At 34.9% G+C, this 10,678-nt stretch overlaps 1 long non-coding RNA gene across 1 annotated transcript; it reads left to right on the top strand.

The window, feature by feature from the left end:
- Positions 1–4,101: 4,101 nt before the first annotated feature.
- On the top strand, positions 4,102–7,017 carry LOC142177504 (uncharacterized). The gene is made up of 3 exons (XR_012706002.1): positions 4,102–4,236; positions 4,384–4,446; positions 5,374–7,017. It is a non-coding gene; the product is annotated as an uncharacterized LOC142177504 (long non-coding RNA).
- The last annotated feature ends 3,661 nt before the right edge of the window (positions 7,018–10,678 follow it).

Genomic DNA, 10,678 nt, shown 5'->3' with positions numbered 1-10,678 from the left:
CAGAAGTTATTACAGGTATACTTCCAGTCTGCTCACATAATGCTTATTCTATAATTGATCTAGGTTCAACGTTTTCGTACATGACTCCATACTTTGCAATTAACCTCGGGCTAGAACCTGGGAAACTTAGTGAGCCATTCCTAGTATCTACTCTAGTTGGCGAGTCAGTGAGAGTCACAAGAGTCTATAGAGGTTGTATAGTTTCAGTCCAAGGTCGTAGCACCGAGGCCGATCTCATAGAGTTAGAAATGGTGGATTTCGATTTAATCGTGGGTATGGATTGGTTATGTTCCTGCTATGACATATTAGATTGTCGTGCCAAGTTAGTCAGGTTTAAATTTCCAAATGAAGAAGTCTTAGAGTGGTAGGGTAGTTCAGCATCGCTTGTAGGTAAGTTTATTTCTTACCTTAAATCACAACGAATGATCAGTAAGGCGTGTCTCGCCTATTTGGCTCACATCATTAATCCAAAATCAGAACCACCAGCTCTTCCGTCTGTGCCAGTTGTTAGAGAATTCCCAGAAGTTTTCCCAGATGACCTTCCCGGACTTCCTCCTGAAAGAATCATAGACTTTGGCATCGATCTCATGCCAGGCACTCAGCCCATATCTATACCTCATTATAGGATGGATTCGGCAGAACTTAATGAGTTGAGAGAACAATTGAAAGACCTTCTTGACAAGGGCTTCATCAGGCCGAGTGTTTCACCGTTGGGTGCCCCGATCCTGTTTGTCAAGAAGAAAGATGGCTCTCTCAGAATGTGCATCGACTATCGGCAGCTGAATAAAGTTACCATTAAGAACAAGTACCCACTGCCGAAAATTGATGATTTATTTAATCAACTTTAGGGTGCAAAGTACTTTTCAAAAATAGACTTGAGGTCGGGGTACCATCAGTTGAGAATTAGAGAAGAGGATATATCTAAAACAGCCTTTAAAACTCGCTATGGGAACTATGAATTTCTAGTGATGTCCTTCGGGTTAACAAATGCTCCAGCTGCATTCATGGACCTCATGGATAGAGTTTTCAAACCATTCCTTGATACTTTTATTATCGTGTTTATAGACGATATTTTGGTATACTCTAAGAGTAAGGATGAGCATGCAGACCACTCAGGATAGCCTTGCAGACCTTGAAAGAGAATGAGCTTTATGCCAAGTTTTCAAAATATGAGTTCTGGTTGCAGTCAGTGGCATTCTTAGGCCACGTGGTATCTAGTGAAGGCATAAAAGTAGACCCTCAGAAGACAGAAGCACTCAAGAACTGGCCAAGGCCTGCAACGCCAACCGAAATCAGGAGTTTCTTAGGGTTAGCTGGCTACTATAGAAGGTTTGTAGAGGGGTTTTCCTCACTTGCAGCTCCATTAACTAAGTTGACTCAGAAAGCAGTTAAGTTTCAAGAGTTAAAGAAGAGGTTGACCACTGCAACTGTGTTAACCTTGCCGACAGGTTAGGGTGGGTTCACAGTGTATTGTGATGCCTCCATAGTTGGTCTCGGTTGTGTTCTTATGCAAGATGGAAAAGTTATTGCTTATGCTTCCAGGAAGTTAAAGAATCATGAGAAGAACTACCCTACACACGACTTGGAGCTTGAAGCAGTGGTGTTTGTATTAAAGATATGGCGACACTACCTTTATGGCGAGTATTTTGAAGTGTTTACATATCACAAAAGCCTCCAGTACATTTTCAAGCAAAAAGAATTAAATTTGAGACAAAGAAGGTGGCTCGAGCTATTGAAAGATTATGACATCAATATCCTTTATCACCCAGGCAAAGCTAATGTGGTAGAAAATGCACTTAGTAGGAAGTCAATGGGTGTCTTGGCCCATCTTGCAGTACAAATGCGATCTTTGGATCGAGAAATTCAAAAACTAGCAAATGATAGAATTAGATTGGATGAGACCGAAGAAGGAGGTATAACTGCTTATGCCTTAGCGCAATCCTCCCTTGTTGCGCATGTTAAGGCTAAGCAAGACGAAGATCCGTACTTAGTGAAGTTAAAAGAAGGAGTCAGAAACAAAGAAATCACTGCTTTCACCCTAGGAAGTGATGAAGTTTTGAAGTTGAATGATCGATTATGTGTGCCTGATGTAGATGGGCTTAGGAAGGCCATAATGGAAGAAGCTCACAGTTCGAGGTAGTCTATCCACCCAGGTGCTACCAAAATGTATCTGGACTTGAAAGAGTTTTATTGGTGAAAAGGCATGAAGAAGCAAGTAGCAGATCATGTGGCTAAATGTTTGAATTGCCAGCAAGTCAAAGCCGAGCATCAGATTCTGTGCTTTTCCTACCAGTAAAGATGACAGATTCCGCGGAGCAGTACGCGCAGTTGTACATCAAAGAAATAGTCCGATTGCATGGTACTCCGGTTTCAATCATATATGACAGAGGCCCTCAATTCACAGCGTATTTTTGGCAGGCATTGCAGAAAGGATTATGTACCAAGGTCAATTTGAGCACCACTTTCCATCCACAGACCGATGGTCAGGCAGAAAGGACTATTCAGACACTCGAAGATATGTTGCGACCATGTGTTATAGATTTTGGAGGTAATTGGGATGATCACTTGCCACTTATAGAATTTGGTTACAATAAAAACTATCAAGTCAGCATTGGTATGGCTCTTTATGAAGCGCTGTATGGGCGAAGATGTAGGTCTCCAGTGGGTTGGTTTGAACTAGCAGATGTGCCGTTGATTGGTCCAGAGTTTATTTGTGAGGCCTTAGAGAAAGATTAGCTAATCAGAGAAAGACTGAAAGCGGCCCAGAGTCGTCAAAAGTCTTATTCTGACAAGAGGCATCGTGACTTAGAGTTCATGGTTGGTGATAAGGTATTTTTAAAAGTTTCACCAATGAAAGGAGTTATGAGGTTTGGTAAGAAAGGGAAACTTAGTCCTAGATTTATCGGACCTTATGGAATTCTAGAAAAGAAAGGAAACGTGGCTTATGAGCTAGCGCTTCCCATTGAGTTGTCCTCTGTTCATCCTATCTTTTATATGTCTATACTTAGAAAGTACATTCATGATGAGTCGCATATAATACCTGCCAATACCATAGAAATTAAAGAAGGCTTGACTTTAGAAAAGGTACCTATAGAAATTCTTGATAGGCAAGTAAGAAAATTGAGAACAAAAGATATAGCATCGGTAAAAGTTTTGGGGAGTAATCATGATTCAAAAGAGGCTACGTAGGAGGTCGAGGAAGATATGAGAAAGAAATATCCATATTTAATTGAGGAAAAAGGTATGTGAACCTAGGTTTGATTTGGCATTTATATTTTATTTATTAAATACAAGTTAGCATGTATTTATGTCCTTGCTAGATTATACTTAGTTGTTGAAGTAATTTAGTTTCTGTCAGAGTATATTTAGTTATTTAATAATTTAGTGTCATGCCAGAGTATATTTAATTCATTAAAGTTAGTTACTTTTTGCAGAAGTGTTGTGCTTTAGATTTTGGTTGGTTATTGTGGTACCTCCTTGTCGGAGTGTGAGTAATTAGTTTATGAGTTGTGTATGGTACCTATGAATGGCCTGTTATGGTATATTTGGTTGTTGGTTGTGTAGTTGTGGTATTGGTGACAGAGATATTTTTTGGATAGTCCAATTTACAGGCGAGACTCTGTCGAAAGTTTTGAAAATTTAGGGAGTTAGCCAAAATTTTGAGTCCCTTGGGAAAGTGAGTAGGGCTAAGAAAACTTAAAAAGTTCAAGGACTTAAGGAATGATTGTTAGCTTAAGAATAGGGCCCTAGCAACATTCGAGGACGGATATTTTTAAGGAGTTTACTTGTAATACTCCTCAAATCTATAAAAGTTTCAAGATCCGCTAAATATAGAATTTTTATTTTTTTATCTTGCCTTAAGTGCATAAAAATTATATTTCTATTACGGATTTAAACCCTTGTGATTGACTTTTGAGTTACTTCTCTATTTATAAATAATTATATATATAATTAGGGGAATATTAATAATTTTAATATTATTAATTTTTAACAATGGGTACAATTAAATACTAATTAAGTCAAAACACAAAAAAAAAGAAAAAAGAAGAGAAAGAAATAAAGTCACGTGACGGGGGAAAAGAAAAGGCTTAATGCCTTCAAGAAAACAGAAAGCCTTATACGAAAGGCTCTGTCTCACACACACAAACGGCTAAAAGCCTTATACGAAACGGAGGCGCCAGAAAATTGCACGAAAAATTCTAGGGTTCTTCACAACTCACGTATTCTTGAACTCAGGTATATAAAATTCCCTATTATCAATTATCCTACAGTAGTAATAGGTAAGAATTGAATAGTTAATTCCCTTCTTCCTCTATATCAACAATAAGTTCCATGTTTAGGTGTAAAACTTTGAAATTAATTCAAATGCACTGGTTGTTGTAGAATCAATTGTTTGACGGGTATAAATTGGACTGGGGCCTACGTATTGGCTCAAGGAGTTTTGAGGTGAGTTGATATAACCCTTTACTAAAGTGGTTTAACTCACAAAAGCACGCATACAAGGTGTTTGATGAATTGCTTAAAAGAGTTTATATGTACTTAATTGGAGCAAGTGAGTACCTATTAACTTAGAATTGTTCTAGCTAAAGTTTAGATGATTTATTATGATATATGTGCATAAATTTTTAGATTTTTGTGTTATTCTTATATGCCATTTTCATGTTGAAAATTCATGAAGGAGCAAGAATCTTTAGATATACTTTTGAATATTTATTTCATTCTTATGCCATGCTTTACATTTAAGGATACCACTATGAGTATGTATATGATGTTTCAGAAAAGATTTAGACTTGAAAAGTCACAAGAAGAAGTTTTAGAAAGAAAAGATTTTTGAAAGTATCCTCTATTCTGAGAAGGGATCATCGTCCAGGCCGAGGGTCCTTATCAAGGCGTTGGCTTCCTGAAACTACTTGTGCCAAAGTAGGGGGGATACGAGCCGAGGGTCTCGTTGCTGAGAATTTTCCAAGCTAAGGTATGGTACATGAGCGCTGAGAACCATGAAACGAGTGGCACCTCGTGGATTGGGCTATTCGATCAGGTTGGGATCAAACCCGTGCCGATCACACAGTGACTGAGACATAATTAAGTCAGGATAGTTGGAACTCTCGAACTATAAAGTGAAGTAGTTTTTTAAGAAAGAAAAAGAAAAGAATTTCTTTTAGAATATTCATAAACTGCTATTATGCAATTATTTTAGAATTGTTCTTATAAGCTTTATATTTTACATGCATTTAGAATCTTTGCTCGTAATGTATTTGTTATTAAAGTTTCGTCCCCTGTCGTTGAGACTCACTGAGTACAATGGATGGTACTGACGTTCTCTTTTGGGAACTTACGTTGGTCTGCGGTACAACGTATGAACCGGTTTTGCAGGCGAGCAGGCTACGTGTTAGGACTTCTCTCACTTCCAGTGCTATTGGTGAGCTCCGCTTTTGTTCGTGGAGTACTCCTTTGAGTCGTCATTATTTACCTATTTCTTTATTTACTTAGAGAACTGCCCAGGAAATCTCATGTCTTAAGCAGTGCATCAGTTTATCAGTAGAGGCTTCATAGACACCGTCGGTGGATTAAGATTCAGATGTTTTTGATAATAACTTAATAGTATTTTATTGGTTACTACGAATAAAGTTTTAGAGTTAGTTTATTTTAGATATTTAAATTAATTAAAAGTATTTGGTTATATTATTGTCGTGTGGTATATAAAGTTTGAAGTTATAATAGATTTGATAAGCGCAGATGGTTCACTCAGTCATGTTTAGTGATCGGGTGCCGGTCCCAGCTTGTTCAGAAAATGGGTCGTGACATTACTAAAAGGAATAAAAGTGATATTGTTGTTGTGCTGGTGTATGTAGATGACCTCCTGATTACCAGTAGCAGTGATGAGTTGATTCAACAAACTAAGAATGTCTTACACCAGAAGTTGAATGTGAAAGATCTGGGTGAATTAAAATATTTCCTAGGCATTGAGGTTCTGAGGTCAAGTAGAGGAATACTAATGAATCAAAGAAAATATTCTTTACAAATGATCTCAGAACGAGGACTTGGAGGAGCCAAACCCGTTTCAACCCCTATTGATGTCAATCAGAAGTTCACCACAGTGGAATATGACAAGCACACATGAGGCACAAGAGATGAGATATTGTCATATGTTACAGCATATCAAAGGTTGACAGAAAGATTGTTGTACTTAACTATCACCAGACCAGACATTAGCTTTGCAGTGCAAACACTTAGCTAGTTTATGAAGGCTCTAAAGAGGTCTCATTGGGATGCAACACTGAGAATTGTGAAGTATGTGAAATTGGAACCAGGAATGGGATTGCTAATGAGTAGTGTTAAAGCAGAAAGTTTGGTTTGCTACTGCGATGCAGACTGGGCGTTTTGCCCAAATACAAGAAGATTCGCGACAGATTTATTAGTCAAATTTGAAGATTCCTTGATCTCTTGGAAATCCAAGAAGCAACAGACTGTATCAAGAAGCTCAGCAGCAGAATATAGAAGTTTAGCTGCAGCAACTTCGGAATTGACATGGTTATTGGGTTTGTTTACAGAGTTAAATGTGGAGATCAATCAACCAGTCGATGTGTTTTGTGATAGCAAGGCTGCACTATAAATTACAGCAAATCCTATCTTTCATGAGCGCACCAAACACATAGAAATCAATTGCCATTTTGTGAGAGATAAAATCAAAGAAGGGAAGTTGAAGACTCTTCACATAGGAACCAAAGATCAACAAGCAAACCTGCTTACAAAAGGACTTGGGAAATCAGCACATGTCCTTATTAAGCAAGCTGGGAGTGCTTAATATTCTACACCCTCCAGCTTAAGGGGGAGTATTAGAGTTAGTTAGGTGTTAGTAACCATAGTTAGTTGACTAGTGAACTTAACTGTAATTAGAGATAGATAGTGGAGATGTTAGAATTAGCTGATAGTGAGCAGTCATTAATTAAGTAGAGGTTAACATTGTATATAACGATATACTCTTGTAAGACATTTTCAGTTAGTCATAAAATACACAAAATATTTGAGCTTCTTCTCCACGCTGCTTCTCTGGCTTTCTACGGTTTCATTGATTTCCATTGAAGCTCCATGGCTAAGCTTCAAACTTGACCTCGGATTCTCAAAACTAACAGGTACTACTAAGGACTTATTTGGACAAGAAAATGTTTTGCTAGGGGAGTAAATAGTACAGTTGTGACTTAAATCATATGTATAGTTAAAAAATTTAAACGAAAATTTATATTTTTATTATGTTTATACTCACTGTAGCAATAGTACGAGTGCAGTGAATTTCGCACAACTAACTTAAAATCTTGAATCAAGCTCTATGTTCTATTGATCTTTTTTGTTTTTTTATGTGTTTGATTTTGGTTGGGTTTTTGTTTTTTGTTTTTGTGGTGTATCACAATTTCTCTTTCACGTAAAGATGGTCAAAACTCTCCTCAAATGGGACTTTGGCCTATTCCGCGTGTTAAAAATGTGGATAATACGTGGACAAGAAATTTTCTTGTCAATTTAGTTTAAAATGTGTTACGTTCCTGTTCTGCTGTCCCAATTGGAATAATATTTCTTTTTTCTCCCAATGCTAACAACTAGATATTATTTTAGTTTTCTTTGCTTATTCTTTTTCTGGTTTGAGATTTCTATTTGATATTTAGAGTGAATCTGCACAAGTTGACACCTATATATGACAACGCTACCTCACAATTACTAATTCGTCGTTTTCTTAGCATGACGTGGGTGTTAGTTCATTAATAATTTCTACTATCATGCATAGCAATCGATGTTACCAAAAGAAAATGTCCCATTATTAATTACTTAGTTTCCACTTAATTCTCCGTAAAGCTTCAAATAATTGAGATCTAGAGTACCAAATAACGTCACATTTCTACCTTCAATTTCAAAGCGGGGTTTGATGTAAAGACCTCTATAAATTGCTTCTTCAGATCATTAATCAACACCATTATAAATTATAGGTTATGGAAAATCTCTATCATTTCGTGACGTAATTCTTCTTTACCTTACTAAAGTATGAAGTATTTTGTATTCTCCTCGTCCAATAGAAAAGTGACTTAGTGAGCAGCTGGTTGTGAGGGGAAAATAAAAATCAAACTCCTTACCTTAAGTGTAGGCCAATTAATGTAAATTTATACCTTATTCTAGACTATTAAAACTTTAGTAAAAAGTAATTCGATCCGAGTACTATCTATTAGTAGAGAAATATATAGGAAGAAAGGAAGAATTGTACATTATATCATTTTCCAAAAAACAAAGTTGTATGTTGTTTCTTCTTTAATTAAATTACTTTGGCAAAATGAAAACAGTGAGATAAGAAAAATGTGTGTGCATACGCACGTCATGTCTATGGAAATTGCCGTTGTGCCAGATATTATTGGATGTTGCATATATATATATATATATATATATATATATATATATATATATATATATATAAAATATGTCTATGTTTGTCCAAATCATTTAGTAATGTACAAATAAACCTGGATTTATAATTTGTTTCTGTTTCAACCTGCATCGCCCCGCACCCGCAGAGACTCACACCGCCCCGCACCCGTATAAGTTTTGTTCTTCTTTTTTCTTACATTTTGTTATTTAACTAAAATAGATAAGTTTACCATTTCTTTATTTTTTAAAATGGAGAGCTTATGACTTACATTACTCAAGAAATATAATACTTTGTTTTTTTCCTTTGTATACAAAATCTTTTCCACATGTAAGGTATCTGTTTCGTTTTTTTGGCACACCATAATTGATAAGGACGCATAACAAGTTCAAAACAAACTCCCAAAATTCAATGAAAAAAAAAACACTAAAAGAACTATAGTAGTAGTACTTACTCTCTTTAAATTATCATAAAATACAATGATAATCACAGTAATAAACTTATAAGTGATGTAATTATAATGATATCTCCATATGCTGAGGAGAATAATCTTGAGGCAATTTGAATGTTTGATCATCAACTTCTCTGTAGTTATTGGAATCCAAGAGAACAGCTAAACAAATTATAATTGGTGTAACAAGCAAGATGAGACCTAAAGGCACCAACCATAGTTGACCGTTTGAAGAATGAAACTTTGAATTCCACCATGCTAATATTACTCCACCTCCCATGCTTACAATGAATAATCCAAAGCAACCAATCCAATATTTCTTCTTTATCTTCCAAAAATAATTGTCATGACTTGTATTTCTTGCCTCATATTTCTCTTCTTTATAATTATCTGCCATATCAACTCTTCAGAATACAAAGCCGTTGTTGTTTACTGCTTGCAGGCTTGAAAATTTCTCTTTTGTCTTGTCGTCCTGTCTCAATTCTGCAGTAACAAAACATAAGAAAAAGAGATGATAGAGATGACTAACCAATATTTTTGACAAGATTTCAATGAAAAAACAAGAAACATAGACAGGAAAATAAATTTTTGGGATTGGTATTTATAAACTAGGTGCTTGCTAAAGAGTAGGGGGAGTGTTCAAGTAAAGATTGAGGTTAAGAAGAAAGAAAAGAAAAGAAATTAGTAATATCAATTGTGAGGTGAGGTTGAATATACAAATTGTTTGTATTTTTTTGGTTTGATGGCTACAGGTTGAAAACAAATTACTCTGATTAAGAGCTTGCATGAAACGTGCCTTTTTATCAAAGTCGTTGTTAGCTAAAAACAGAAGAATATGATAATCAAAAGAGGGAAGAAGGTTGGGTTTCTTGGTTGAGTGTTTTTAGTAGGGAAAATGCAGTGTACAGTCGCTTTTTCGAATTCTAGTCTGCGCCAGAAACTATTTACATTCGGTAGCCAAATAAATACATAAAATTTGTATAATTTTTGTGTATAACATACAGAATGTATATATATCCAAAAAATATATATTTTGTCGGCTATTATTTTGAGAGCGACTATAGAATGTCATTTCTCAAAAAAATTGGCCAATATATATATATATATATATATATATATATATTATTTATGTTATATACAAAAAATATACAAATTTTATACACTTTTTCGACTACCAAATATAAATAGTTTTTGCCACGGGCTAAAAGTGAAAAATCCCTTTTTAGTAATGGAGTACTTTAAGTTATGTGCACTTATGCTGTAAATATTTTTTTTTATATAATCAGATTATTTATAAGGTAATTACAAATAAATTTTTATGATAATCATTAATTAATAATTTTGATAAAATTATAATTAATTCGTATCAGATTACACTGATAGTAAAATAAAAATCTTTATATTTTTAATACATATAGTTTAAATTCTTTAATATATAGAATACACCGGTTGAGATTGTAATGGTCTTAGTAGATGAATCTGGGGATAGAGCTATCTGGGGGGATTTACTTCATTTTATTATTCTTTTTATTCTTAATTTTCTTTTTCATTATTTTTTTCACTTATTAGAGTTGGACCTTGAACAGGGAGAGAAAAAAAAATAGAAGTGTGAAGTTGTAACAAATAGGCTGTAACTTCTATCTCAGACTTAGTTGCTTCTCAATAAAATTCTTAAAAGAATTTAAGTTATATGTACTGTATGGTCTAAATATTTTTATGCAATCAATATTATAGGCAGTTTGGCTAATTATAATATGTCTATTTAATTGTGTAAATATGTCTTTATAATATCTATACAGAAAAATCAAATTCATTTAACAAGT

Source organism: Nicotiana tabacum, chromosome 23 (genome assembly GCF_000715075.1).
Source record: "Nicotiana tabacum cultivar K326 chromosome 23, ASM71507v2, whole genome shotgun sequence".
Lineage (NCBI taxonomy): Eukaryota > Viridiplantae > Streptophyta > Magnoliopsida > Solanales > Solanaceae > Nicotiana > Nicotiana tabacum.
Note: the sequence above shows the minus strand (reverse complement) of the source record. Positions and strands in the feature narration are given on the sequence as shown.